The 27,061-nt window shown below is 34.5% G+C and overlaps 1 protein-coding gene across 1 annotated transcript in view; it reads left to right on the top strand.

Annotated features, from left to right (window-relative positions):
- Positions 1 to 27,061, top strand: part of LOC126888127 (2-hydroxyacyl-CoA lyase 1) — a 784,683-nt gene that overhangs the window by 735,697 nt on the left and 21,925 nt on the right. The gene's annotated exons all lie outside the window — the stretch shown is intronic.

Consider the following 27,061-nt stretch of genomic DNA (forward strand, 5'->3'; position numbering starts at 1 on the left):
CCAAATGACTTATATTTTACTTAAAAATAAATTCGATAAACCAATTCATTATTTACTTCTCTATTGCCATCAAAAAATTTCAGTAGGTAATATTTTTTAATACGTTGTATAATAGCTACCTTTTATTTCCTAATATTTAAAAATTACATATTGGAGATTCCTAATCGTATTTCGGTATTCACATTTCATACAAGAGTCTCAAGTCTCAAGTACTCAAGTATAAACAATTTTTTAGATGATGGTTGGAATATCGATTTCAAGCAGATCACTTACTTTTTTATGTAAATATATTATCATCTAAAACTAAATAACTATTCCCAAAATTGTTTCATAAAAGCTGATGTGACAATTTCGTCCAGTGCTCTATTAGTAAATAAAAGTTGAATTATGGTTGTTTGGGTTAATTACTTATTACTTCGCATATTATTTATAATACATATGATTGAGATCGAAGATAGATAGAAATTTCTTCATTTTTCTCTAAATAAATTTTTTTTCCACAGGTAACTTGTTCGGTTTTTCGCCGGTTATTACGTTAAAAAGAAAAAACCTGTTATAACCGGGACAAAAAAAAACGGTAAAACCGATTGTTTCAAATTAAAAAAAACGGTTTTAGGTTATAACCGGTAGGTTTTTCCCATCCCTAAGTCGATTAATTTAGTTTGCAGTTATTACTAACAAAGTTATTCAAATTGTTTTTATAAGCCAAAAATGACTCTACTTTACTAAAATATTTTCGGAATGATAAAAATGACCTTTTATTATTTTTTTAAAAACTTTGAAAACATAAGTATTATTTTTTCATGCTGTTTCCACAGAATTGCTATATCATTATTATTTGATGAAGAAAGCATGCTTCATCATTGCAAAGAAAAGCTTTTTTTTTATAAACAAATTGAATAAAATGTAAACTAATTGACGAATCGACTTGAAATTTTTTGTGTATTATCTGGACTGGAGATGGACTGTTTGACCCAATTTTTCATGTAAAATCAGTCTTAAGTTTATTTTTGCAAAAGTTATAGCAAATTTTTTATTTTCGAAATTTAAGTTTTATTTTGCAACTTCCGAAGCAACAAATAATCGTACCAAAATTCAAAAACTGATATTTTTGACCCTTATTTGTTAATAACTAAAATTATCGTCCGAACTGTAACGGACATTTTTGTATTTTTAATGTAATAGGTATATAGTATCCAAAAAATCCATTTGCAACCTGGCCGGTCAAGTGTTCCGAACGTATATTTTTGCCTTATTTCCCTGGAGTACAATGTGTCTCCGGATATCCATTTCTTTTCTCTTTTTTTTTCATTCCTATAATTTCGTTTGCAGTTTTTGCATAATGTCCTTGAAGTTCTTCCATATTTCTTCCACTGTTTCCTCATGTTGGGACACTGCTGTTCGGTTTAATTTCAGTCTTTTTGTGAATTCGATTCTTGTTTTTTCTTGTTTAAGAGCTTCCACATTGTATCTTCTTTGTGTGTTCGTATAGTTCAGTTATAAGCGAAATAGGGTGTTGGGGTACGCCTACTTCTTTTAGTATAATAAGTGTCTTCACTTGACCCTGTCGAACGCCTAACGATAATCTATAAAGCATATGTACAGTGGAATATTGAATTCCCTAGATTTTTCGATTATCTGTCTTATATTCAACAGGTGTTCTCGATTACCTCTACCTTTGGTAAATCCCGTTTGCTCTTGTGGAATTTCTCTTTGAAGGAATGTTTTTAGTCTCTCATTGATTATATTTATGTAGTATTATTTTACTGGCATGTGGTATAAGAGAAATAGTTCTATAATTGTCGCATTTATGGAAGCTGCCTTTTTTATGAATTGTTGTTATTGTAGATTTTGTCCAGTCTTCAGGCCATTGTTTAGAATGCCATATATTTGGTTACAGAGTAGATGAAGTAATTTTACGCCAGTTTCTTCTGTGGCTTTGAGTATTTCTGCTGTTATCATATCTGGACCTGGTGCTTTCTTATATTTGAGCTTAATGATCGCTAATTTTACTTTATTTTCAAGTATATCAGGTTCTTCTTCTTCCTCATTAAAGATTTAGTTAATAGGTTCTTGGGGTTAATCATCTTTATATAGGTCCCTGCAATAGGATCTTCATGTCTCTGCTATATCTTCTCTGATTGTTCTCAGTGTTCCAGTGTTGTCTTCTATGGCCCAAGTTCTGGCTTTGAAGTATGTTGTTAAGTAGCGTATTTTTCTAAATAGATCTCTCGGCTGATTATTCTGATCATGTCTCTCAATTTCTTTGCATATACTTTGATAGTACAGTTTTTTATCTGCCTTGGATCTTCGCTTTACTTTTTTATTGAGGTTTCTTAAACTAGCTTTTTCCCTTTCACTATGCATACCACTTTGACAAAGATTTCTTCTATTCTCAATGATTTGAAAGGTTTCATCTGCTATCCAGTGTTTCCGTTTCACAGGATTATTTATCTTTGGATGATCAGTTGGTGTTGTTACACAATGTTTAAAAGTCTCCCATATTTCTTGTGATGTTCCGTTACGAATAGAGGGCATTATTTTATGTACATACTTCCTGGAGAAGTTCGTCCTGCTTTTTTAGTTCTATCTAATGATCTATCTGATTCTATCTATGATACAGGTGGTGACATTATAATTGATATATTATAGTATGAGAATAGAAAAATTATATTATTAAAAATATTCTAATAAAGAATTCTATCTATACAGGGTGTTTGGTAAAGAGTGGGCCATAGCTTAACCTCAGGTTCCTGAGGTTAAAATAGCCCGATTTAAGCTAACTTACCTTAGTACAAAGTTTATAATAACCGAGATACAGGGTGTCAAAATTAAACTTTTTTTTTATTTATTATTGAATATATCCTGACAGGTATCAGATAACAACATGAAATTTGGTATGTTTGGGTTTTTTGGGTCTAGAAAACTAAATTCCCTACCAAAAATTATATATTCCCTAGAGGGCGCCACATACGCCTTTCAGCACTCATTTATTACGTTCAATTTTTTTATCCCTCACTCTGTATAATTTTGACATTAAAATTTTTATTCTCCTATTAGTTTTACTTAAAAAATGTATACTTCTTTCATCTCCCTAAACTCAACCGTTTTCGAGATAAACGCATTTTAAATCTGTGATACACCATCATTTTTAGCATATCATTGTAGTTACACCCGAAAAATAACTTAAAACCATAAAATTATCCAAAAATGTATCGCAAATTTCTTCAAATGGAATTTGCGATGCAATGACATAAATTTGAGACCTGGCACAATTATTATGGTTTTAAGTTATTTTTCGGGTGGAACTATAATAATAATAATAATATCGTATGGCATTTTTGCCGGGGAGATCCTTTCGGATAGTTCCAGCGCCAATTACATCTTTAACCCTGTTTCAAGTAGCTAGTGTCGATGTACACTAGCCCAGGGGGACCGACGGCTTGACGTACTCTCTGAGGCACGGTGAGACGGCTCGTGTCATTATTGGAAATGAAAATGGTTTGTCTTTGGCAGGGATCGAACCCACGTACACTGGCGTATGAGGCTAGCGATTATGCCGTTACTCCACGGCCGCTCACGGGGTGGAACTACAATGATATTATGCTAAAAATGATGGTGTATCGAAGATTTAAAATGCGTTTATCTCGAAAACGGTTGAGTTTAGGGAGATGAAAAAAGTATACCTTTTTTAAGTAAAACTAATAGGAGAATAAAAATTTGAATGTCAAAATTATTCAGAGTGAGGGATAAAAAATATTGAACGTAATAAATTAGTGCTGAAAGGCGTATGTGGCGCCCTCTGGACAATACATAATTTTTGGTAGGGAATTTGGTTTTCTCAACCCAAAAAACCCCCACATACCGAATTTCATGTTGTTATCTCATACCTGTCAGGAAATATTCAATAATAAATAAAAAAAAAAAGTTTAACTTTGACACCCTGTATCTCGGTTATTATAAACTTTGTACTAAGGTAAGTTAGCTTAAATCGGCCTATTTTAACCTCAGGAACCTAAGGTTAAGCTATGGCCCATTCTTTACCAAACACCCTGTATATCTATAAGCGAGGTTCCTATAGCCTCTGCTACTTCTCGCATTTCGACCGCTATCTTTTTCTGTCCATCCATTCGTCTTCTTTGATGGCTTTATCTCTCATGATGTGCTGTACATGTTCTTCCCAGGTAACTGAAGGCCTTCCCCTTCTTCTTCTTTGTTGTGGTATGTAATTTAAAGCTTTCTTTGGCCATCTATCTTCATTCATTCGTTTGACGTGACCATACCACACTAGTTGTCTCGTTTCAATTCTATCTACACTGGAATATACAGTTTTTGTCCTCCTTCCTGATGCGATCTTTTATATACCACACGCTCCCCTTAGATAATATATTTCTACTACCTACTTCTATTCTCTTTTTATCTTTTTTTGTGATCTGCCAAACTTCTGCTCCATAAGTCATAATAGGCTCTACCAAGGTACGATAGATTGTCGTTTTTTGTCTCATCTCTTTAGACCATAGTAGAGAGCTTAGAATGTTTACCGCTATTTTGCCCTGCTGTGTTCTGTTTTCGATGTCTCTTTTGCCTTCTTTAGATAATAAATAGATTCGAGATATTTATATTCTTTAAATGTATTTGTGGTTGTAATTTCTAAATCTGGATCTTGATTCTAGTTTCAACCTTCGAACCGTTAACACGTATCGAATACGAGCTAGATAGTTATTAAAAAGTAATTAGCAGAAAATTTATCGCTCATTAAGTAGATATAAATAAAAGTTTATTTATATACAAGTTAAGTTTTTGTGAAAGTGGTAAATACAAGTAAGTGATATACGGAATATTGACTACTTTTCACGTAATTATTTGAAACAATAAAAAATATTTTATTGTATTTTAATATACAATTGTATATACTAGGAACATTTTAAACACATTTTCAATTTTATTTGCGGTCTATACTTACAAGAACTGGAGTCGGTTACCAATAGGGGGACAGGGCCGCACTCACTCTTGCGGGTGATACCTGTTCTTCTAAAATGATCTCCACCGAAACAAGCATGGATCAACAATCTCAACACAACATAAATTCACCGAAAAGCTACTCACAGGTGACAAATCAATTCAAATTCCCTTCAAGAGACCAGGCACTAGTCTTCAGTGCAATCGAAAATACTCCACTTCATGACTACCTAATCCCTCTTGGTAACATTATTCAACCTAAAAACATCATTTTCGCCTCCCGCCTTTCCAACAACCGGGTTTGCATGTACCTCGCGAATAAAAATATCCTAGATCAGTTTTTAGATAACTATGGCCAAATCACTATCCGAGGAGAACTTTTAAAGGCTAGACGACTCATAACACCAGCCGAACGAATTGTCATGTCAAATGTATCCCCGACCATCCCACACATGTTCTTGAAAAAGAACTGCTAAAAATCGGTTTACATCTTGTATCTCCCAACCATTTTTAAAAATCGGCGCAAATCTTCCCGAGTACAGCCATATTCTAAGCTTTCGACGGCAAGTATATGTTAGCCCTCAAAATTTAACCATCCCAAGCGCCATAACAATAACATTCGAAAACACAAACCAAACAATATTCTTTTCTCAAGATGGAAACGTCTGTTTCAAATGCAAAAATCCGGGACATAGGGCAGCAGCCTGTACCGAACCTACAAATATATCTACGACGCAACAAACTTCACTAAGCTCTACAGCTTCAAATACTACAACTGCAGCTGACTCGGCTGCACAAACAACAACAGCATCGACTCCTACGCCCACCCTCACCAGTACGACTAACCAACCTGAAACGTCCCAATCTAAACAAGCTCCAACTACATCATCACATCAAAGTACCTTTTCAGAACATACTGAGCCAAAATTACCAAACGTAAATACAGAAGTAACTGAAAACAAAGACACTCATTTAAAACGCTCTATCAGTGAAGTCGCTTCTCCAGAATCCGAAAATACACTTCAAGAAAACCCATTTACAGTACCAAAATCTACAGCATCTCGAAAGAAGACAAAGACATCTAAACTTGAAGAAACGCATTCGAATGTATCCATTTGCTCCATGATACATCCTGCCAAAACCTTCATTGATAATCACGAATCACCATTTCCGCTGAACAGTGATCAATTAGTCTGCCTCCTAGAAAACATAGCTGGCTTATCGAACCCCATAATCCCAATCAATGACTTCACTTCTGATTTTAGAGGTCTAAGTGACATGTTAAAGGAAATCCGTCCCTACTTAAAAGAAAGGTCGATAAAAACAAGGCTGACTAACTTGAATAAAAAAATACTTGCTCACCTTGGAGAGGTGGGCTCCGGTATAGAAAGTGATGCATCACAGTCATCATAGATCAGCAGCTGGTTTCTATCCATTGTTATATTCCATATTTTATATTCTTTTTTTACATTCAACTCAATAATACACTGGAATATTGATGGATTCTTCCATCGTCTAGCTATGCTACAGATTATCATTGCCGAAAACTGTCCAGATATAATCTGTCTGCAAGAGACCAATTTAAAACCCCAACAAAAATACAGTCCCAAACACTACACATGTTTCCGTAAGGACAGGATGCTTTTTAACCATGCTAGTGGCGGTGTTATTACATTAGTAAAAAAATCCCTCGACGCAGATTTATTTCCCGTAGTAAGCAATTTAGAAGCGATAGTCATCAAAATTGAATCTTCCATGTCCTTCTACATATGTAATATCTACATTCCTCCCAATTCACAGGTAAATTACACAGATTTGCTACACCTTATAGACCAAATTCCAAAACCACGTATAGTCGTAGGTGACTTTAATGGACATAATATAATATGGGGATCTTCTAACACAAGTTCGATGGGAAGAACAATAGAAAACTTATTATATAACTTGGATTTAAATTGTCTTAATGATGGAACGCCTACTAGGTTCAACTCAGCATCGGGAGAATCCTCAGCAATTGACTTAAGTCTCTGTGATCCAATTTTAACTCCATCCTTATCTTGGGAAGTGCTGTCTTTCACCTATGGCAGCGACCACCACCCCATAAAAATCTGCAATACTAATACTCTACCGGAAATACAAGACACATTTGTTCCAAAATGGAAAACCGAGAAGGCTGATTGGGTGAGTTTCTCAACATATATTGATAATTCCATAGAAAGCTGTGAAATTAACTACTGCGATATCGATAGAACAATCACCAATTTTAATGACAATACTAAAAAGTGCCGAACTTTATATTCCAAAAACAAAAAAAATATACAATCATCATCCAGTACCATGGTGGAATAAAGATTGCGAAGAAGCAATGCGACAAAGTAAAAAAGCTCTAAATAGGTTTAAACGGCACAAAACCCAAGAAAACAAAATTGAATTTAAGCGCCTAAAAGCCAGAGCCCAAATAGTTATAAAAAAATCAAAAAAAGCCTCATGGTCAAAATACGTCTCTGAAATAAACAGTTCTACTCCAATGAGTGAAGCTTGGAAAAGAGTAAAGAAAATCTCCGGTTTGAAGTATTCCTCATCAATTAACACTCTTAAAATTAATAATACTATAGTCTCTACCTCACAAGGCATTGCTGAAACCCTTGCTTCCACCTTTGAACAACATTCCTCTAGCGAAAACTACAACAGTAACTTTAGAGACTACAAACAAGACAAAGAACGCACTATCTTGTCTCTAGAAGAATCCTACGAAAACCCCCTATCTAAACCTCTTACTATCATGGAACTGAATAGCTCCTTACAGGACATGAAAAACTCAAGTCCAGGACCCGACAATATCCCTGTTCTCTTTCTTAAGCAACTGTCAATATTGGCAAAACAACATCTTTTGCTAATTTTCAATCAAATCTGGCAACGTCGGCAATTTCCGTCTACATGGTCAAAGGCTACAATTCTACCGTTTTTAAAATCCAGAAAACCTCGACTTGACCCAGAATCATACAGGCCCATCTCTCTAACATGTGGCATGGCTAAATTAATGGAAAAAATAGTCAACGCCCGGCTTATGTGGACACTGGAAAACACTCATTTTTTCTTACCAGAGCAAAACGGCTTCAGACGTAACCGGTCAGCAGTCGACAATATTGTAGACCTACAAAGTACCTACAATGTCCAAGAAGCATTAGCAATGAATCAAATGTGCATAGCTATTTTCTTCGATCTAAAGAAAGCCTTCAATACGTGTTGGAGATACAGCATCATCGAAAAACTGCACGCATCCAATATTCGAGGACACTGCTTAGCCTATATCGAAAATTTCTTAAAAAACTTCTCCTTCCAAGTAAGAGTCAACAACGTTTATTCAGATTTTCATACTGCAGAAAATGGTACTCCACAAGGCTCAGTACTCAGTCCTACCCTATTCCTAGTTGCCATAAACAACATATTAAATAAATTACCTAAACCTCTCAAAGCTCGCCTCTATGCAGACGATTTAGTGGTGTACATTAAAGGAGCACAAAAAGACTCTTTGTGCCGAATAATACAGTCATTTTTAACTCGGCTAGAAGAATGGACAGCAAGTACAGGATTCGAATTCTCCGTTACAAAGACAACTGGGATGCTGTTTTCGAAAAAATCACCCGTTGCTCCAGTCCTTTATCTTCACAACAGCGTCATTCCCTTCGAAAACTCTGTGAAATTCCTCGGTATGTGGTTAGATCAAAAACTTTCCTGGAAAAAGCACATACAACACTTGGCGCTAACATGCAACAAAAGACTCAACTTGCTTAAAACCGTATCAAATCCTTTCTGGGGGTCCGACTTTTCTACGCTGCTGCTTCTGTACAAAACACTAATTAGATCCAAAATCGATTACGGTTCAATTGTTTATGCCTCCGCAACTAAGACTACCTTAAAACCACTAGATACAATCCAAAATGCCGCACTTCGGATCGTTCTCGGAGCTTTTCACACTTAACCAATAGAAAGCATATATTCCGAAACTGGAGAACCATCATTGCAGTATAGGCGGACAATTTTAACACTTTCACATGCTTCTTCCGTAGCTGCCAATAAGGATCATCCACTATTTGAAAATACCTTTTCCAAAAATAATCACGACTTTTTCTCCAATAGACCTCGTACCGGAAAACCTTATTACATGCGAATAAGATCAATTTTAAATGAACTCGATGCAACAATTCCAGACGTGTTTCACTGTAACATCCAATATCCCACTCCATGGTTAATAGACATCCCAAATTGCAACACCTCTTTACTAGAGTTCTCCAAAAAATACACTAACACCTTACTTATAAAAAACAAACTGAACGAGATTCTTGAACGAGACTACCTAAACTGCACAAACATCTTCACCGATGCCTCTAAGTCCGTTGAAGGTATTGGTTGTGCATTTGTAACTCCAACGTCTACTTTTCAATTTAAACTACCGCCTATTTCAAGCGTTTTCACCGCTGAACTATTTGCTTTGTATCGCGCCCTAAAACATGCAAACCTTTCAAATATTTCAAAGCCTCTGTTTCTCACCGACTCGCTCAGCTCTCTTCTCGCAATCCAGCATCTGTATCCTGAAAGTCCTTTAGAGAAACTAATAAAAATTGAGCTACAAATTGCCCAAGAGAACAACACAACTCCGAAATTTATATGGATCCCATCACATATAGGGATTATGGGCAATGAAGAGGCAGACAGAAGTTCTCGTAATGCAGCAACAAGTGCGATGTCCGAATTAGTGCGCGAGTGTGTATCTAAAGATCTCAAAACGTTTTTTAAACAAAAAGTGATCGGTCAGTGGCAACGCGAATGGTTTCTATCGCAATCTAAACTAAAATCGGTAAAACCAGATACACGACAGTGGAAAACAAGTATTAGTTCGAGGTTTATTCAAACGGTTCTAACGCGCCTACGTATAGGGCACACCAAGATTACACACTCATATTTACTCTCGGCCAGTGAACGTCCCATGTGTGACCTATGTGCTACGCCTCTTACCGTCACCCATCTGTTAATCGAGTGTCCAAAATATCAACGTGAACGTTCAATGAACAATCTACCAAACACTCTACTAGCTTTATTAGGAGAAAACTGTCCAGTAAAAGACTTACTCAACTATCTAATATCTATCAATATTTTGTATCAAATCTAGTTATATTTTTTTACTTGTTAAAATAATTGTTAACCTTTGTTTATCAAGTAATGCCGCTAATAACCTGTTGGTGGATGCGGTAATTTTCTTTAATAAAAAAAAAATCTGGATCTTCTAATAAAGAATTAAGAATAAAATCTAACACTTCTATAATATGTTACAATTGAGCAATTAGACCACCAGTTTCGGCAACTGGTTATGATAAATTCATCAATTTTAATGAACATACTGTTTAGTTGTTTTTATTTTTGCAGTAAAAAAATACACTGTTAATTATACAAAGAGAATATCATTAATCTGTCACAACAATAATTGTTTTAAAATACTACAATAATCATTTATAAAAATATCCGAAGTCTAAATACCAACATTTGAGGTGGCAACAGCGTAGTAGAAGCCATGAGGACATAAACTGAAATATACGGATTCCGCGACAACCTTAAAATGAATAAATATATATTTGGACGTCATCAAAACCGTTTAAGTGATTTTAGATATACAGCAAGCGAACGTGGCGCGCCTGACGGCAACTGCCACAAGTAATGTGTATATTATTATACAGATAACGTGTCTGAGGACATCCGGCCAATATTTTGTTCAGTCATTGTAGGAAGTGGTACCTTTCACCTGCGATAAATTTTAGAGAAAATCCTCGTGGCAACCGTATATCGGAGTCCACGAAGACCTGGACGCCATGAGAGACTACAGTTTAACATGGGGGGACGTCATGAGATGCTAAAATAAATATATATATATATATATATATATATATATATATATATATATATATATATATATATTGTTATATTTCTATTTGATATGAAAATTAAATTTTGATAATTATAAACAGAATTCAATTTAATATAAAATATTTTCAATTTTCTCAACCACGGGCATATAAATTTAGAACAACCTGTATACAACAAATTGTTATATTTAATTTTAAGAAGTGATTAGGAAAAGCATACGAAAACTCGGGACAATGCGCTTAGAATAAACAAAGTGAATGGCGCGTACCATTATCGTTGTTCGCGGAAGGTTCGATCATTAGCCTATGCTAAATAAGACTCATTTGAAATAGATAATAGTTCATTATCGTTTTCGCGGAAGGTTCGATCATTAGCCTATGCTAAATAAGACTCAGTTGTAGGGATGGGAAAAACCTACCGGTTTAAACCTAAAACCGTTTTTTTTTACTTCGCAATAACCGGTTTTACCGGTTATTTTTTTGTTCCGGTTATAACCGGTTTTTTCTTTTTAAAGAAAAAACCGGTTATTAGGTTTTTACGGTGATTAGGATTAGGTTAGGTATTATTTGGGATCCCAATCATAATTATTATTCTCAAGTAACTATTCCAAACAAAACCATAATTCAAATTTTATTTTATTTTATAAATACAGAAGCGAACTGAAAGTGCAATCTCACATCAGCCAGCAGAATCAGTTATTAAGTTTTATTTAATATTTCCTTGAAAAGGTATTTGTAATCATAATATTTACATAAGAAGTGTCTGTTTGAATTAGACGCAAGCCAAACATCATCTATTTTTCACACTAAACTCTTAACTCTTGATATTGAAAGTCGGTGAATGATTTTATCTGATTACCAAAAATAATGCTCTGCCTATGTATATCGTATTACTGATTACGAATACGAATCTCCAAGAATTTCCCTACGTTTTCAAAACGATACACCCATACAGGAAGTATTAAATGAGTTAAAATGTACCTATTCTAGAAATATATACAAACGTGTTAAAAGTAATACATGATAATTTTTTTTTGATGGTAGCAAAAATAGCATTATCCAATTTATTTTTAAGTAAAATATTTATGTTGATATTATTTTCTTTTAAATCCCATTTCAAAGAGTCTGGGAAATTTTTTATAAGTTGAAATGGTTGAGGAATTTTTTGATTTTGGGAGGAGAGGAAAATTGTAATTGTAAATGTAACTTTGTAACCTATTGGATTAAAAAAAACCGAAAACCGGTTTTTCCAAAAACCGGTTTTTTTGGCCGGTTATAACCGCCAGGTTAAACCGTAAGCAAAAAAACCGGTATAACCGAAAACCGGTTTTTTGACAAAAACCGCCATCCCTACTCAGTTGAAGTAGATAATAGGTCATTAAATTTTGTAAATAGTAGAAAGTAATTTTAGAATGGGAATTAACTATTTTTTTTGGAAATCCATTAAGCATATTTAGAAAGATTAAAAATTGGTTTTGAGGAATACTGCGAATGAGAGTTGGTGGTGGAAGGTTGATTTGTGAATCTGGAAGGGATATTTAGAAAGTAGGGGAATAAATGACAAATAGAGAGCAGAATGTTTTGAGCTGTCGAGAAGTGAAGTCCAGTAGTAGACGGTAGTGTACGGAGAGTGAGAAAGCCGGTGTAGTTCCGTGAGTGTGGAGTATCTATCGTGGAACGAGAGGTAGGCCAGGTTGAGAGTAAAAGAACCTCCTTGAGCCAAGAGTGTCCCGGTAGCTGATTGCAGTTTCGAAAAAGGTAGAATACAGCATCACGACAGAAGCAGGAACGAGAGTTATACGAGCTAGTTTTCAAAGGAGAACATTACTGAAAGCCAGGACGAGGTTTTGATCGCAGCCAAGGATAGCAGGAAACGGGTCTTGTGTGAAGACATTCTCAGTTCATCAGAAAAAGGTCAGTCTCATTTGTTTGGACATGAATGTATGGGTTTTTCGTATTAAATACCACCTTATAAATTGAAGAACATAATAAATAATATCAGAAAAGCTTCATCAAACTTAAATAGAATTGTTGCTAATAAATCCTAATAGTTAAATGTTAATAAAAACTTTCAATTGGAAACCAAAAGGAAATAAGATTCCCATTTGTAAATGTTATGTTTAAGAATAATAAGATCTAGCAAATATTAAGCAGTGATTGCCATTTAAATAAAATAAATAATATTTTGATTATAATTGTAACCCATATGTGTGTATTATTTTACTCTTTTCTTTCCTATCCCGATTAGGAACCATTGAGAAATACTTAGAAGCCACGAGAGTAAGTAATTAATTTTATAATTCGCCCTGAGATTGAAAACATATTGATATGTGATCTGGTAAATTAATTAGATTATGATTAATGCATTGATTAAATTAAATGACATATAAGAATATTATCTCATATCAATAATCAAGATCACATCAACTGTCGTCCAACGTGGAAAGCATTGAAAAGTATTTCTAGTGGCAAATTTGAAGGATAGAAAGAGTAAAGCCGGTATTTGAAAATTTATATGCCTGTGGTAAAAAGTGAGATACTTACATTTGATAACATAAAATTTTAGATCTCTTTAGGTACAAATTTTACATAACTGATTTAATATTTTATTTTTACGATATTTACATTTGATATATTTATTGACAATTTATAATATTTGGGTGAGAAAAAGTCGTCTTGGTAACATACTAGTAAAATTTCATATTTGGCGGGGACAGTACTTCTTCTTGAAAACAAATGTCTGTGACAAGAAGCCAAAGCAAAGACAATAAAAAACAAAAAGAACATTCAAATCAAGAGGATAATTCAGACCAAGAAGATATTTTAGACACAACAATCATGGAAACAGGAATAGATAAACTATTACAACTGATGCAACTCCAGTCACAAAAACTGGATGACAATCAAAGAGAAACAAAACAAGCAATCGATGAAGCAAAAAGGACAATGGATAAAAATCAAGAAGAAACATCAAAGAAAATGGATAAAGTGGATCAAAAAATGGATGAAACACAACAAAAAATGGATGAAACACAACAAAAATTGGATCAAAAAATGGATGAAACACAACAAAAAATGGATGAAACACAACAAAAATTGGATCAAAAAATGGATGAAACACAACAAAAAATGAAACAAGCAATAGAAGAGAACAACAACAAAATGGAGGAACGCATAGGAAAGTATGAAAAGGAAGTAAAAGGATGTTTAACAACAATGGAAAACGAGATGAAAGAACAAGAAATGAAAATTCAAAATAAAATAAAGGAGATAACGAATTGCCAGAAAAAGGAAATAGAAAAGTTGGAAAATGCTATTCAAGTAGACAGAGAAGAAGTGGAAAAAAGAATCACAGAAATAGAAAAACAAGTCACCGAAAACCGGACGCAACAGAATGTCGGAGAAAGAAGAGAAATGGTTATACATAGCACAGATGACGTGAAGATAAGGTTTGGCGGGGATATAAGAAGATTACACCCAGTGCCGTTCATAAATAGCCTAAAAAAGAAAATACAGCACATCGGAAATTTCTAAACAGCAAAAGAAACTATCAGAAACCATCTAAAATATGAAGCAAGCCTATGGTTCGATTGCAAAGAAGAAGAATTTGACAGTTGGCAACAATTTGAACAAAAATTTTTGAATTATTTCTGGGGAAAAGTCCAACAATTGGAAATTAACAAGGAATTGCAAAATGGGAAATACAATGATAGGATGGGTATATCAGAAAGGACATATGCATTACAAATTTACTATAACGCAAAACATTTACAATATAATTACTCATCGGAACAATTAGTCGAACTGATTGCAAGACATTTCGAAGAAACGCTGGAAGACCATATCACATTGCAAAACTACAAAGACATAGATAGTTTATGCCAATTCCTACAAATAAGAGAATCACGTTTAAGAGAAAGAAAATCAAGAAGGTCGCGAGAAGATTACAGGCCCCGAGAAACACAGGATTACAGAGAGAAATCAAAATAGGAGGGACTATACAAGACGAGATTTTAATCCCAGAAGGGAAAACGAAAATAGAGACAACGGAAGAGGAAATTATGAACAAAGAAATAGGCAATGGAATGAGGACAGAAATCGAGAATACCAGAATAGAAACACCACACTCGCAAATCAAGAAAACAGAAATAATGGTAGACAAAATGAACAGGGATATCGAGAAAACCGAAACAGATCCGACAGACCAAGAGAAAATAGAAGAGAAGTAAATAATACCCAGACAGATGAATATGACGGAGAGAGACATTATGACGAAAATATAAACAACGATGAGCAACCGACGTTTTTTCACGACGGCGCTCACTAAAAACCAAAAATCAAACAGGAATCTTTTGTAACCCCAAGGAATTTATTAAATTGGCAAGAAACAACGAAAAGAAAAATGGAGTTAATTTAAAATTTGTGGATGGATTTATCAACGAGAAACCAATTAAAATTATGATAGACACTGGATCTGAAATAACATTGGTCAACAGAAAACTAATAGAAGAAGTTAACTTAACAAATTTAATTTACAAAATACCTAGGGTAAATTTAGTGGGCGCAAACAAACGGACATTGGCAACTATAAATGAAGGCATACGAGTAATGGTACGACTGGGTAAGAAGATGTATGCACTACAATGTGTAATAATGCCAAACATGTCACATGACATGATAGTAGGAATTGACGAATTGGCAGAAAAACATGTAGTGATAGATTTTAAAAATAATACGATGAATCTAACAGAAGAAAAAGAAGAAGAACAGGACAAGGAACAGGAGAAACAAAATACGGACGAATCAGGTAAAGAACAAACAGTGGAAATGAATTTGGCAACGAAGCAAGGACAAAGAAGAAAATTTGAGAGTATCAGAAACAAAGGAAACCTGGGATTCCTCAAAAGAAGAGACGAGCTCAGGAGAAGAAGAAATAAAGCAAAAAAATGAAAGCGAAAAAGATATGATCGAAACAGTGGCATTTGAAGAGGAGGCATATGAAAACGAGGATGCAGAATACACGGTAAAAGTATGTGAAAAATCTGAGGAAAAAGACAGAAGATTGATATGGGAAAAAGGGAAAGACAACATAATAGCCGACACTCTAACACAGGATGAGGACACTGAAAATAAGGAAACAATTACTCTACTTCTTCTTCTTAAGGTGCCGAGACCGCTTGTCGATCGTTGGCTCTCATGTTGCGCAGCATATTAACAATCATTGTCTTATTTACAGCCGCACGAAATAGTTCAGTGCTAGTTTTCCCAAACCATTGGCGTAGGTTTTTAAGCCAAGAAGTTGTACGGCGGCCCACACTTCTTTTTCCCATTATTTTACCTTGCATGACAAGGTGAAGTATGTCATATTTTTCTGGGTGACGCATTATATGACCAAAGTATTCCAATTTGCGCCTTTTAACCGTGTTCACTACTTCGCAACTTTTATTCAAACGTTGTAAAACCCTTTCGTTTGTGACTCTTTCTACCCAACTGATCTTCAGAATACGGCGGTAGACCCACATTTCAAATGCTTCTAGGTTTTTTAAAAGCGATTCTGTCAGTGTCCATGCTTCAACCCCGTAAAGTAGTACTGGGAATATATAACATCGGACCATTCTTATGCGAAGTTCCAAATTTAGATCATGACTGCACAGGATTTTCTTAAATTTCATAAAACTTGTTCTTGCTTTGGCAACTCTACTTTTTATTTCTGTACTAGGGTTCCAGCTTTCATTAATATGAGTACCCAGATATACAAGATTACTTACTCGTTCAATTGAGTCATTACCGATTGTTACGTTATAGTTATTATTATTTACGGCTGCCTGTTTACTAATAACCATAAACTTTGTTTTTCTTGCGTTGAGTTTGAGTCCAAATTACAGGTGGGACTAATTAGAGTAATACAAGAAGAAGGGGTATAAGACGTAGATTAAAGTAAGGAAATATACAGGGAGTTGGTTTTGCCTCGAGAAAATTTATTTAAAAATGCAGATAAATTTTATCGAATACAAGGCGGGGATTTGTTATATTTCTATTTGATATGAAAATTAAATTTTGATAATTATAAACAGACTTCAATTTAATATAAAATATTTTCAATTTTCTCAACCACGGGCATATAAATTTAGAACAACCTGTATACAACAAATTGTTATATTTAATTTTAAGAAGTGATTAGGAAAAGCATACGAAAACTCGGGACAATGCGCTTAGAATAAACAAAGTGAATGGCGCGTACCATTATCGTTGTTCGCGGAAGGTTCGATCATTAGCCTATGCTAAATAAGACTCATTTGAAATAGATAATAGTTCATTATCGTTTTCGCGGAAGGTTCGATCATTAGCCTATGCTAAATAAGACTCAGTTGAAGTAGATAATAGGTCATTAAATTTTGTAAATAGTAGAAAGTAATTTTAGAATGGGAATTAACTATTTTTTTTGGAAATCCATTAAGCATATTTAGAAAGATTAAAAATTGGTTTTGAGGAATACTGCGAATGAGAGTTGGTGGTGGAAGGTTGATTTGTGAATCTGGAAGGGATATTTAGAAAGTAGGGGAATGAATGACAAATAGAGAGCAGAATGTTTTGAGCTGTCGAGAAGTGAAGTCCAGTAGTAGACGGTAGTGTACGGAGAGTGAGAAAGCCGGTGTAGTTCCGTGAGTGTGGAGTATCTATCGTGGAACGAGAGGTAGGCCAGGTTGAGAGTAAAAGAACCTCCTTGAGCCAAGAGTGTCCCGGTAGCTGATTGCAGTTTCGAAAAAGGTAGAATACAGCATCACGACCGAAGCAGGAACGAGAGTTATACGAGCTAGTTTTCAAAGGAGAACATTACTGAAAGCCAGGACGAGGTTTTGATCGCAGCCAAGGATAGCAGGAAACGGGTCTTGTGTGAAGACATTCTCAGTTCATCAGAAAAAGGTCAGTCTCATTTGTTTGGACATGAATGTATGGGTTTTTCGTATTAAATACCACCTTATAAATTGAAGAACATAATAAATAATATCAGAAAAGCTTCATCAAACTTAAATAGAATTGTTGCTAATAAATCCTAATAGTTAAATGTTAATAAAAACTTTCAATTGGAAACCAAAAGGAAATAAGATTCCCATTTGTAAATGTTATGTTTAAGAATAATAAGATCTAGCAAATATTAAGCAGTGATTGCCATTTAAATAAAATAAACAATATTTTGATTATAATTGTAACCCATATGTGTGTATTATTTTACTCTTTTCTTTCCTATCCCGATTAGGAACCATTGAGAAATACTTAGAAGCCACGAGAGTAAGTAATTAATTTTATAATTCGCCCTGAGATTGAAAACATATTGATATGTGATCTGGTAAATTAATTAGATTATGATTAATGCATTGATTAAATTAAATGACATATAAGAATATTATCTCATATCAATAATCAAGATCCCATCAACATATATATATATATATATATATATATATATATATATATATATATATATATATATATATATATATATATATATATATACAGGGTGGTTCATCTTATTCGCCTCGGTCTCTGTACGGAAAACCGCTTAATATTTTAAAAAAATTTCTTCACAGAAATATACAGGGTCTTTAATACTACAACCTAAAAATAATGTTAATTATACAGGGTGTTCCAAAAAAGAGTGGTATATCAAAGTTATATTTTTTTTATGGAATGCCCTATATCTGATGACATTATTGAATTGACCTTAAAAAATAAGCTATACTTTCATAAGGGTTCCCTATACCTAAATACAGGGTGTTTTGATTTATTTCGATATAGGTACTTAATTCTAATTTTTAAAGCTTACAAATTAGGAAATCTTTAAATATTTAAAAAATGAAGCTAGATAGGTATAGGAAACCCTAATTAGAATTGAAAGCTAAGTAATTTTTCTACTCGATAGACTAGTAAGATACAGGGTGTTCCATTTAAAATAAGTAAGTTATTACAGCTTGAATTTGTTAATAGAACAATCTAATATTTTGACCACCCTGTAAAAAGATAGGTATAGGAAACCCTAATACAAATTGAAAGCTAAGTAAATTTTGTACGCGATAGACTAGTAAGATATAGGGTGTTCCATTTAAAATAAGTAAGTTATTACAGCTTGAATTTGTTAATAGAACAATCTCATATTTTGACCACCCTGTAAGAAATTCTGTTGCAATAAGCATCTGTTTAAGTATGCTAAATAGTCTATTATTAAGATCCAAGAAAGAATTTGTTACTGCTTCTTAGATTCGTAGATATTTATTTTTTTCTAAAACCTTACATTTTTATAAAAATCTAAATAAATCAAACACCCTGTATTTAGGTATAGGGAACCCTTATGAAAGTATAGCTTATTTTTTAAGGTCAATTCAATAATGTCATCAGATATAGGGCATTCCATAAGAAAAAATATAACTTTGATATACCACTCTTTTTTGGAACACACTGTATAATTCACATTATTTTTAGGTGGTAGTATTAAAGGCCCTGTATATTTCTGTGAAGAAATTTTTTTAAAATATCAAGTGGTTTTCCGTACAGAGACCGAGGCGAATAAGATGAACCACCCTGTATATGTGCATTTGCTACCCATACACCTCCGATTGCTACATCCTTAGTTCGAGTGTGCCTCCGATTTTACGAGTTCGCCTCCGAAATCGGAGGCGAACACGTACAGTCATGTTTCTTGTGCATTTATTTGTTAACACGTCTGTATAAGGCGTTTGCCAATTTTTTAAGTAGAGGTAAAATCGAGTCATTAACGTCTATCGATATACATTTTAGTTCGTCGTATCTGGCGTCAGAGGCGCAGCTTGTTACACGCGTATACTCTGTCGTTAGCTGAAGGTAGTGGGCGCCTCCGATATATACGCTATGTCCACCGGTTCACTTCGCCTCTTAGTAGTGGCAACATCGCAATCATTTAATCGCATAATGTAGTCGGAACCTGATACACAATGATTATGAATAGCTAGATATAAGACACTGCAACGCTAATATTTGTATTTTCTCACCTTAATAGAAAATTTTATGCAAGTTTGCATTTGACTAAATTCGTATAATTTCGGGGTAATCTTAAATTTATCAGATCCTAAGTAGGTATCTATCTTTATCTTTTTATAAAATAGGGCCCGTGATTTAAATTAGAAAGTCTAAGGGCCGGTTGTTCGAACGCTAATCAACAATGATCATTATCAAATAATTAATTATTGTCAATGTCAATTGTTAAAACATAATTAATTACAATTCTGAGACTATAATCAATTAATATAACAATAATTATTAACATAATTAATAATAAATCTCATAATTGTAATTAATTATGTTTTCAGCAACCCAAACAAAGTTGACATTGACAGTTTTGGTGACAGTAATTAAATATTTAATAATGATCATTGTTGATTAGCGTTCGAACAACCGGCCCTTAAAGGACAAAATTTAACTTTCTTTTCGCGTACATGGCCTTCAATAGTAATAGCACTTAATAGTGATGTAATTATTATGAGTCATACTTTTCTTGTACTAAACGTATCATACAATTGTTTTATGTTTTATTAACACTGTCGTTATTCTTATTCCTTTATTTTGATGTTAATCAAACTCGATACTGAAACACAGCTTTTAATGTAAATAATATGAAAAGGAATTAAACAAAAAGTAATCTCAACTACGCCAAATTTAAAAAATTAGAGTATTTGTTAATTCTAATACTAACAAACATCGTCATAATCGGAATATCGGGGAATTCCCCTAAGCAAAAGAGGCTCAGTCGATACTATTTCATGTATTTGTTTTGTAGTTAGTAAGTAAAAGTGCTTTATTATAACTGCAAATAGTGTAGACGTCATCATTAAACGTGAATGTTTAGAAGTAATAGAAGCCGAACAACAGTGCAGTACATAATAAAAAAATAGAAACACGAAACCAGCGTGGCAAATAAATTTTAAGCTAGAAATACGAAAAAGTTAACTATGTATAAGCAAGGAACGATGGATTTCTATAAAAAATAAAAAATGATACAAGAATTAATGCACTAAAGCGTACTATTGAAGTACAAACGTGCTGAAACAAGATTGTTCATCCTGAAAACATCCGACGGATATTACGAAAGAATACTTTCATGGTAGGTATAATAAGCTCGGAAGTAACTTTACATATTAGTCAAAATAACGGAAAAATTAAAATGCAAAAATTGAAACATGTGCTCTTTCTTGACGAGAGCAAATTTTACCATAATATTATATTGAAAACAAATTTAAATAAAAGCGTCTAGAAGTTAGGTATTATAGATAGTTTTGTCTTCTACATTGATAACAATTCAAAGCATTCCGCACAAATTGTTAAACAATGGCTATTATATAATTTAGCGTAGGTAATTCAAACACCGACAAAATCATCTGACTTAAATGCAATTAATAATTTATTTCCTAATTTAGTTTTCCTTATTGAGTTCAGATCCGTTAACATGATATTCACAATAATAATAATACAAGAAGATATTAATATAAAATATTAATATAAAAGATAGAAGATACATATATTAATATAAAAGATAAAAGATAGAAGATATTAATATACAATATAAGACATTAATATAAAAATGCTCTTCTAGAAGAATGAAGTAAAATTAATCCTAAATATTGAAACAAATTAGTGAAATCAATAATTGATCCAAACAGGCTTAAAAGTGTCGTAGCTCAAAGGAACTACTGTTATATTGTGGTAATATAATATTATTATATTATATGTTAATATTATAATTGGAGATTGACGATTTTTATTGTGAGCATTAGTATTAACAAATACACAATTTTTTAAAAATTGCTGTGGTTGGAAGAGTTCTGTTTAATTTATTTAATATTATTTACATATGTTAAAAGTTGTATTACCACATTGAGTTTATTAATTTAAATTTTAATTTTTTATATACAGTGCGCTGGAATAAGTGTTACGCCCTTATTAACTTATTTATTTTTAGCACATAAGCAAAACGCTCGAACAGGTCGATTTTTAAAGTAATCATAGTATATTATAGCATCAATGTTTCGAACTTTACGCGATACCTCTTCAAGTGACAGGCATAACTTTGACTTTTCTAAATAGGAAAGAACATCATGTGATACATCATTTAAAAGCTTTTGAAATGCTGATTACAAAATTGTATACGTTACCAGGGCCGGACTGGCACATAAAAAAGGCGCCAACCCAAATCCAAAAAAAGGCGCCAGACCCCCCCCCCCTTCTTTATATCAAACTTTTTTCAAATCCTAACACATGTATTTTCAAGTAACGCTATAAATTTACTTGTGATTTTTTTAAGTTTATTTTAATTTAAATCCATAAAATAATTTACTATTTTTATTGGAAATAGTAAATTATATTAAGATGCCATAAAAATATAGCCTCAGTTTCCCAGTATCCCTTTTACTCCGTTACATTTTTTGTGATATCTGGAGATATAAAACAAATTTTTTAAAAGCTTGAGTAATTTTTTAACTGCTTCTACAGATGAATCTACTGGTTCAAAAACAATGAACAAAAATCATGATTGGTGTTCAATATAAGTCACTTTTTGAATTTTTTCAAATTTTTAGAGCGTTCTAACATTCCATATAATAGAAGAGTAAACCTAGATAAAATATCCGCAACCACACGGTGTCAGGTGATCCGTGCCTGAGTGGTGAATGACCTAGATCAGACAGCCGCAAACGGAGCCTTCGGAGAACTGATGAAACCCTTTGAAATCTGAAATTCAAGCCTTAACGTGGGTAAGGGCGCACTGCCTTGCCGGACAGTATAATTCGCCCCTACTCATGGGAACTATATGGATTTAATCACGCAGGAAAAAATAAAACAAAACGAAGGGACAATGGAGCGAGTCACCCGTGGTGATGCAATCTGGAACAAGCTATGAATGAGTTGATAATATCGTGTTCATCAGTAGTGAAGGGAACAAATTGAAAGTACTCAGCGAAGAAGAAAAGAGGAAGGAGACTTCGGAAAAAGGGGATCTGTTGGAAGAATTCCGGTCAGGGGTAGGGACCTGAACAAGACGGAGCTTCCAGCGGAGGCAACCTTGCAAAGGAGCTCCTCACTTGGGGAGAAAAGATCTAGAGAGGAGTAGAGTTCCGAAATAACGGCTATGGTAAGAGCAATGAATAAACTTACCAGAGTTACAAATAATTTAGTGAAACTAATGTCCGACCATAAGAACATGAAAGTCGAAATCAAGAAATAGGTAAAAAACCTTAAAAGAGTCACCAAAGACACCTTCTTCCTTTTTATATAGACATGACTGTCTGTTTCTTCAATGTGCCTCTAGTAAGTTGTCGTTCCATCGTTTTCGTGGTCTTTCCACTGATCTTCTTCCTATTGGAGAACCGTCTTGCGCTGTCCTTAAACTATCGAAGACCACTGTCCACCGAAGACAGGGAGGGCACTTTCAGAGAAGTCGCCCTCGGCAGCATTGAGAACCGAAATATAATAGTGGAGAAAAGCGATGAGGAAGGAACGACTAAGAAGCGGCAAACGTGTCCACACAAATGGACTTCGAAGCGTTCATTTCCGAATAACTTAGTGAAAGAAAGATACAAATGATCGCAACGGTCCTGAACTCAAGGGCAAGAGGCTTTGAAAAAATTAACATTATAAATTCAAATAGAAAGAAAATCACTTTACTTTACGGTCGTCAAACCGGGAAGAGGAAATAAACCTCCAGGCGACTTAGTAATGGTCTTGGAACCTGGACTTCTAGGTGAAGGGGAAAGGTCCAACGACCTGACCAGAAAAAACCGAAACTGGTAGTAAGTGCAGTAGGTATATACAGACCAAGAGACCTCCCACTTAATTCTATGATCACAATTACAAGGTAGAGTCAGGAAAAAGAGAACCGAGGAAATCGTCAGACTATTTTCATGATCCGTGTAGAGAAAGAGGTGACGGAAATGGAAGGGGACAAGAGATTACTGGCAATTATTTCTAAATTATTGAGGGAAGACAGAGATACTGGAGACCAGAGAGGCGTCCCTAAGAGTATAGGGGGGGCTACAGAGGTAGGAACCTCAGGAAGCTCCTCAAAGTCACCTTTATGGGTATGGACCTCCACCTCGCGCTGGAGGAGTATGAACGTGGTGACGCAGAAGGTGATCGTGTAGGGAGGTTGAAAATTCTACGCCGAGTTGCTAAAGCTAAACAAAGGCAGTGCAGACACGAGGAAGAGTCAAGTTGGTGTCAAAAGCGCTAAGAAGATTAGGTACAGGGACCTAAAGCTCGAAGTGGCATGGAAAGAACAGGCCGAACACCTGAAGAAGATAAGCGTGGCCCGCACGGAGGAAAACGTAGTAGTTAACGTCCGGGGCTATCAGGACCAGGTGGATATATTTAATATAGACAGTGATGTCAAAAAGGAAGAAATCCTGAGACACGTTCGCAGGTATACCGGCAGCAGAAATCTAACACATCAAACTCGTATCTATAAGGGAAAATAGAGAAGGCAACACAAACGTCACAGTTAGACTGACGCGCATCGCAGCCAAAAAAGCACTGGAAAAAGAACATATTGGCTATAACTCGTGCAAGATACGAGAGACTCCATGTCCAGCGATGCTTCAGATACCCACAGCTCGGTCATGGTAAAACCGACTGCAAGGGAGAAAACTGAGCGACTCCGGCTACAGATGTGGCAAGGAAGGCCATCAGGCACGAGAGTCCAGTAGTGAGGCGGCTTTTTGCCTCACTTCAGTGCCCGGAGTATAAATGGTATGTAAATGATTAATGGGATGTTACAATATCGACAAACTCTTATTTTTAAAGGACATTAAAACATTTAAACATTTAAACCAAACATTAAAATGGCCACTTTTTGCGCATTCTGACAAAATTGCGTTTCTACTACGCCCACGGGCTTCATTATGTAGGATTCTAGGGCGAAACAATCCTACATGTATAATGTAGTTATGGAGCGCAGAAGACTGTACTCATATATTTTAGGCCAATTGTGAGATGTAACACTCTTATATTAGCCATTTGATCATCTAATACCTGATACAAGTTGATAATTTGTATTTTGTTGTACCCAATGGCTTCATTATGTAGGATTCAGGGGCGCAACAATCCTATATGTATAATGTAGTTATGGAGAGCAGAAAACTACACCTGTCTATTATAGGCCAATTGTGGGATGTAACACTATATCAAGTATCAGATAATTAAATTGCTTAGATGCAACGCTCAGCTCCCTCGAAGACCATTTTTATAATAGAAACAGCGGAAATTGATACCTACGAAAGGCGCCCGAATCGTAAAAATGATCTTCGAGGGCACCGCGCGTCGTATCTAAGCTATTTATTATAATAGAGACAGTGGATATTTATACCTACAAAAGACAAACGAATCTAAAAATGGTCTTCAAGGGCGCAGCGAGTCGTATTTAAGCTATTTATTATAACAGAAACAGCGGAAATTGATACCCACGAAAGGCGCCCGAATCGTAAAAATTATCTTCGAGGGCGCCGCGCGTCGTATGTAACCTATTTATTATAATAGAGACAGCGGATATTGATACCTGCAAAAGGCAAATGAATCTAAAAATGGTCATCAAGGGCGCCGCGAGTCGTATCTAAGCTATTTATTATAACAGAAACAGCGAAAATTATTGATACCTACGAAATGCGCCCGAATCGTAAAAATTGTCTTCGAGGGCGCCACGCGTCGAATCTAAGCTACCTATGTATTAGAATAGAAACACCGGATATTGATACCTACGAAAGGCGCCCGAATCGTAAAAATAGTCTTCGAGGGCACCGAGCGTCGTATCTGTGCTATTTGATTATCTGATACCTGGTAAAAGTTATACTTTGTTGTACCCACTGGCTTCATTATATAGGTTTCTATAGCAGTTTCTGTTCTTCATGAAGTAGAAACAGTTTTTAGGGGAATGGTTGCCACCTAGTCTTTGTGTAATGGTTAAAAAAATTTTTTTTCAGCGTTTAATTTTTTTAATGGATATATACTAACGAAGGCAAAAGGCGCACCGGCCCGCGGGCCGGTGGGCCGGCGGCCCAGTCCGGGCCTGTACGTTACTCCTGTTTGAGAGCGTAGGAGCAAAATTTCGATCAAATTCTATTTAAACTCATTTATTTTTTTCGAATTCTGAGGAAACTATTAAGTATTTTTGAAAAGATCAAACGCAGAATTATTACGGAGGGCTGAAAGTCCCTTAGACTAAACAAACAGTTTTTTTGAATAATATATTTGAAATTAAAAATCAGACAAAATTTTCTCTTCTTTTCACCCCTGTGAATTATTAAAATAAACATTACAGAAGTTCTTAGGGAAACCCTCGATATTTTAAAAAAAGACTTTATTAGTTTTCTAATTAGTTTTCTCAGGATTCGAAAAAAATGAATGCAATTGAAAATAATTCGTCTGAAATTTTGCGCCTACGCTCTCAAATAGGATTAAAGTATTATATATTTTTGTAATCAGTATTTCAAATGCTTTTAAATGACGTGTCACATGATGTACTTGCCCATTTAAAAAACTCGAAGTTATGCCGATCACCTGAAGAGGAGTCGCGTAAAGTTCGAAACACTGATGCTATAGTACCTATACTATGCTTATTTTAAAAATCGACCTGTCCGAGCGTTTTGCTTATGTGCTAAAAATAAATAAGTTAATAAGGGGGGTAACACTTATTCCAGCGCACTGTATACAGGGTGAGTCACCACTAACGGGACGGAAGATTACAGCGAAATGGTAAAAGATTTGAAAAATTTTTTAAATTAATAGTTTGTAAGTTGATAAAAGCTACATTCTAAAATTATTTTGGAATATACAGGGTGCGCCAATAAATGGCGGCGTATCAAAGTTATATTTTTTCTTATGGAACACCCTGTATTTTATTGCATTTTTTAATTGTCCGCAAAAAATAAGGTATAGTTCCATAAGGCTTCCCTATACCTATGTACAGAGTGTTCTGAGTTATGCTGACTTTTCTTAAAATGTAAAGTTTTAAAAGAAGGCTTATTCTCAAGTTATTTAAGAAATTATAAAAATACTACTTTTACATCTAAATAGTTTGATATTTGTTAAATGTATTCCATGATTAATTATTACACATTTGTCTACAGGGTGTTCAAAATTTACAGTTCCATTATTGGACTATTCAATGTGTC

Source organism: Diabrotica virgifera, chromosome 7 (assembly GCF_917563875.1).
Source record: "Diabrotica virgifera virgifera chromosome 7, PGI_DIABVI_V3a".
Classification (NCBI taxonomy): Eukaryota; Metazoa; Arthropoda; class Insecta; order Coleoptera; family Chrysomelidae; genus Diabrotica; species Diabrotica virgifera.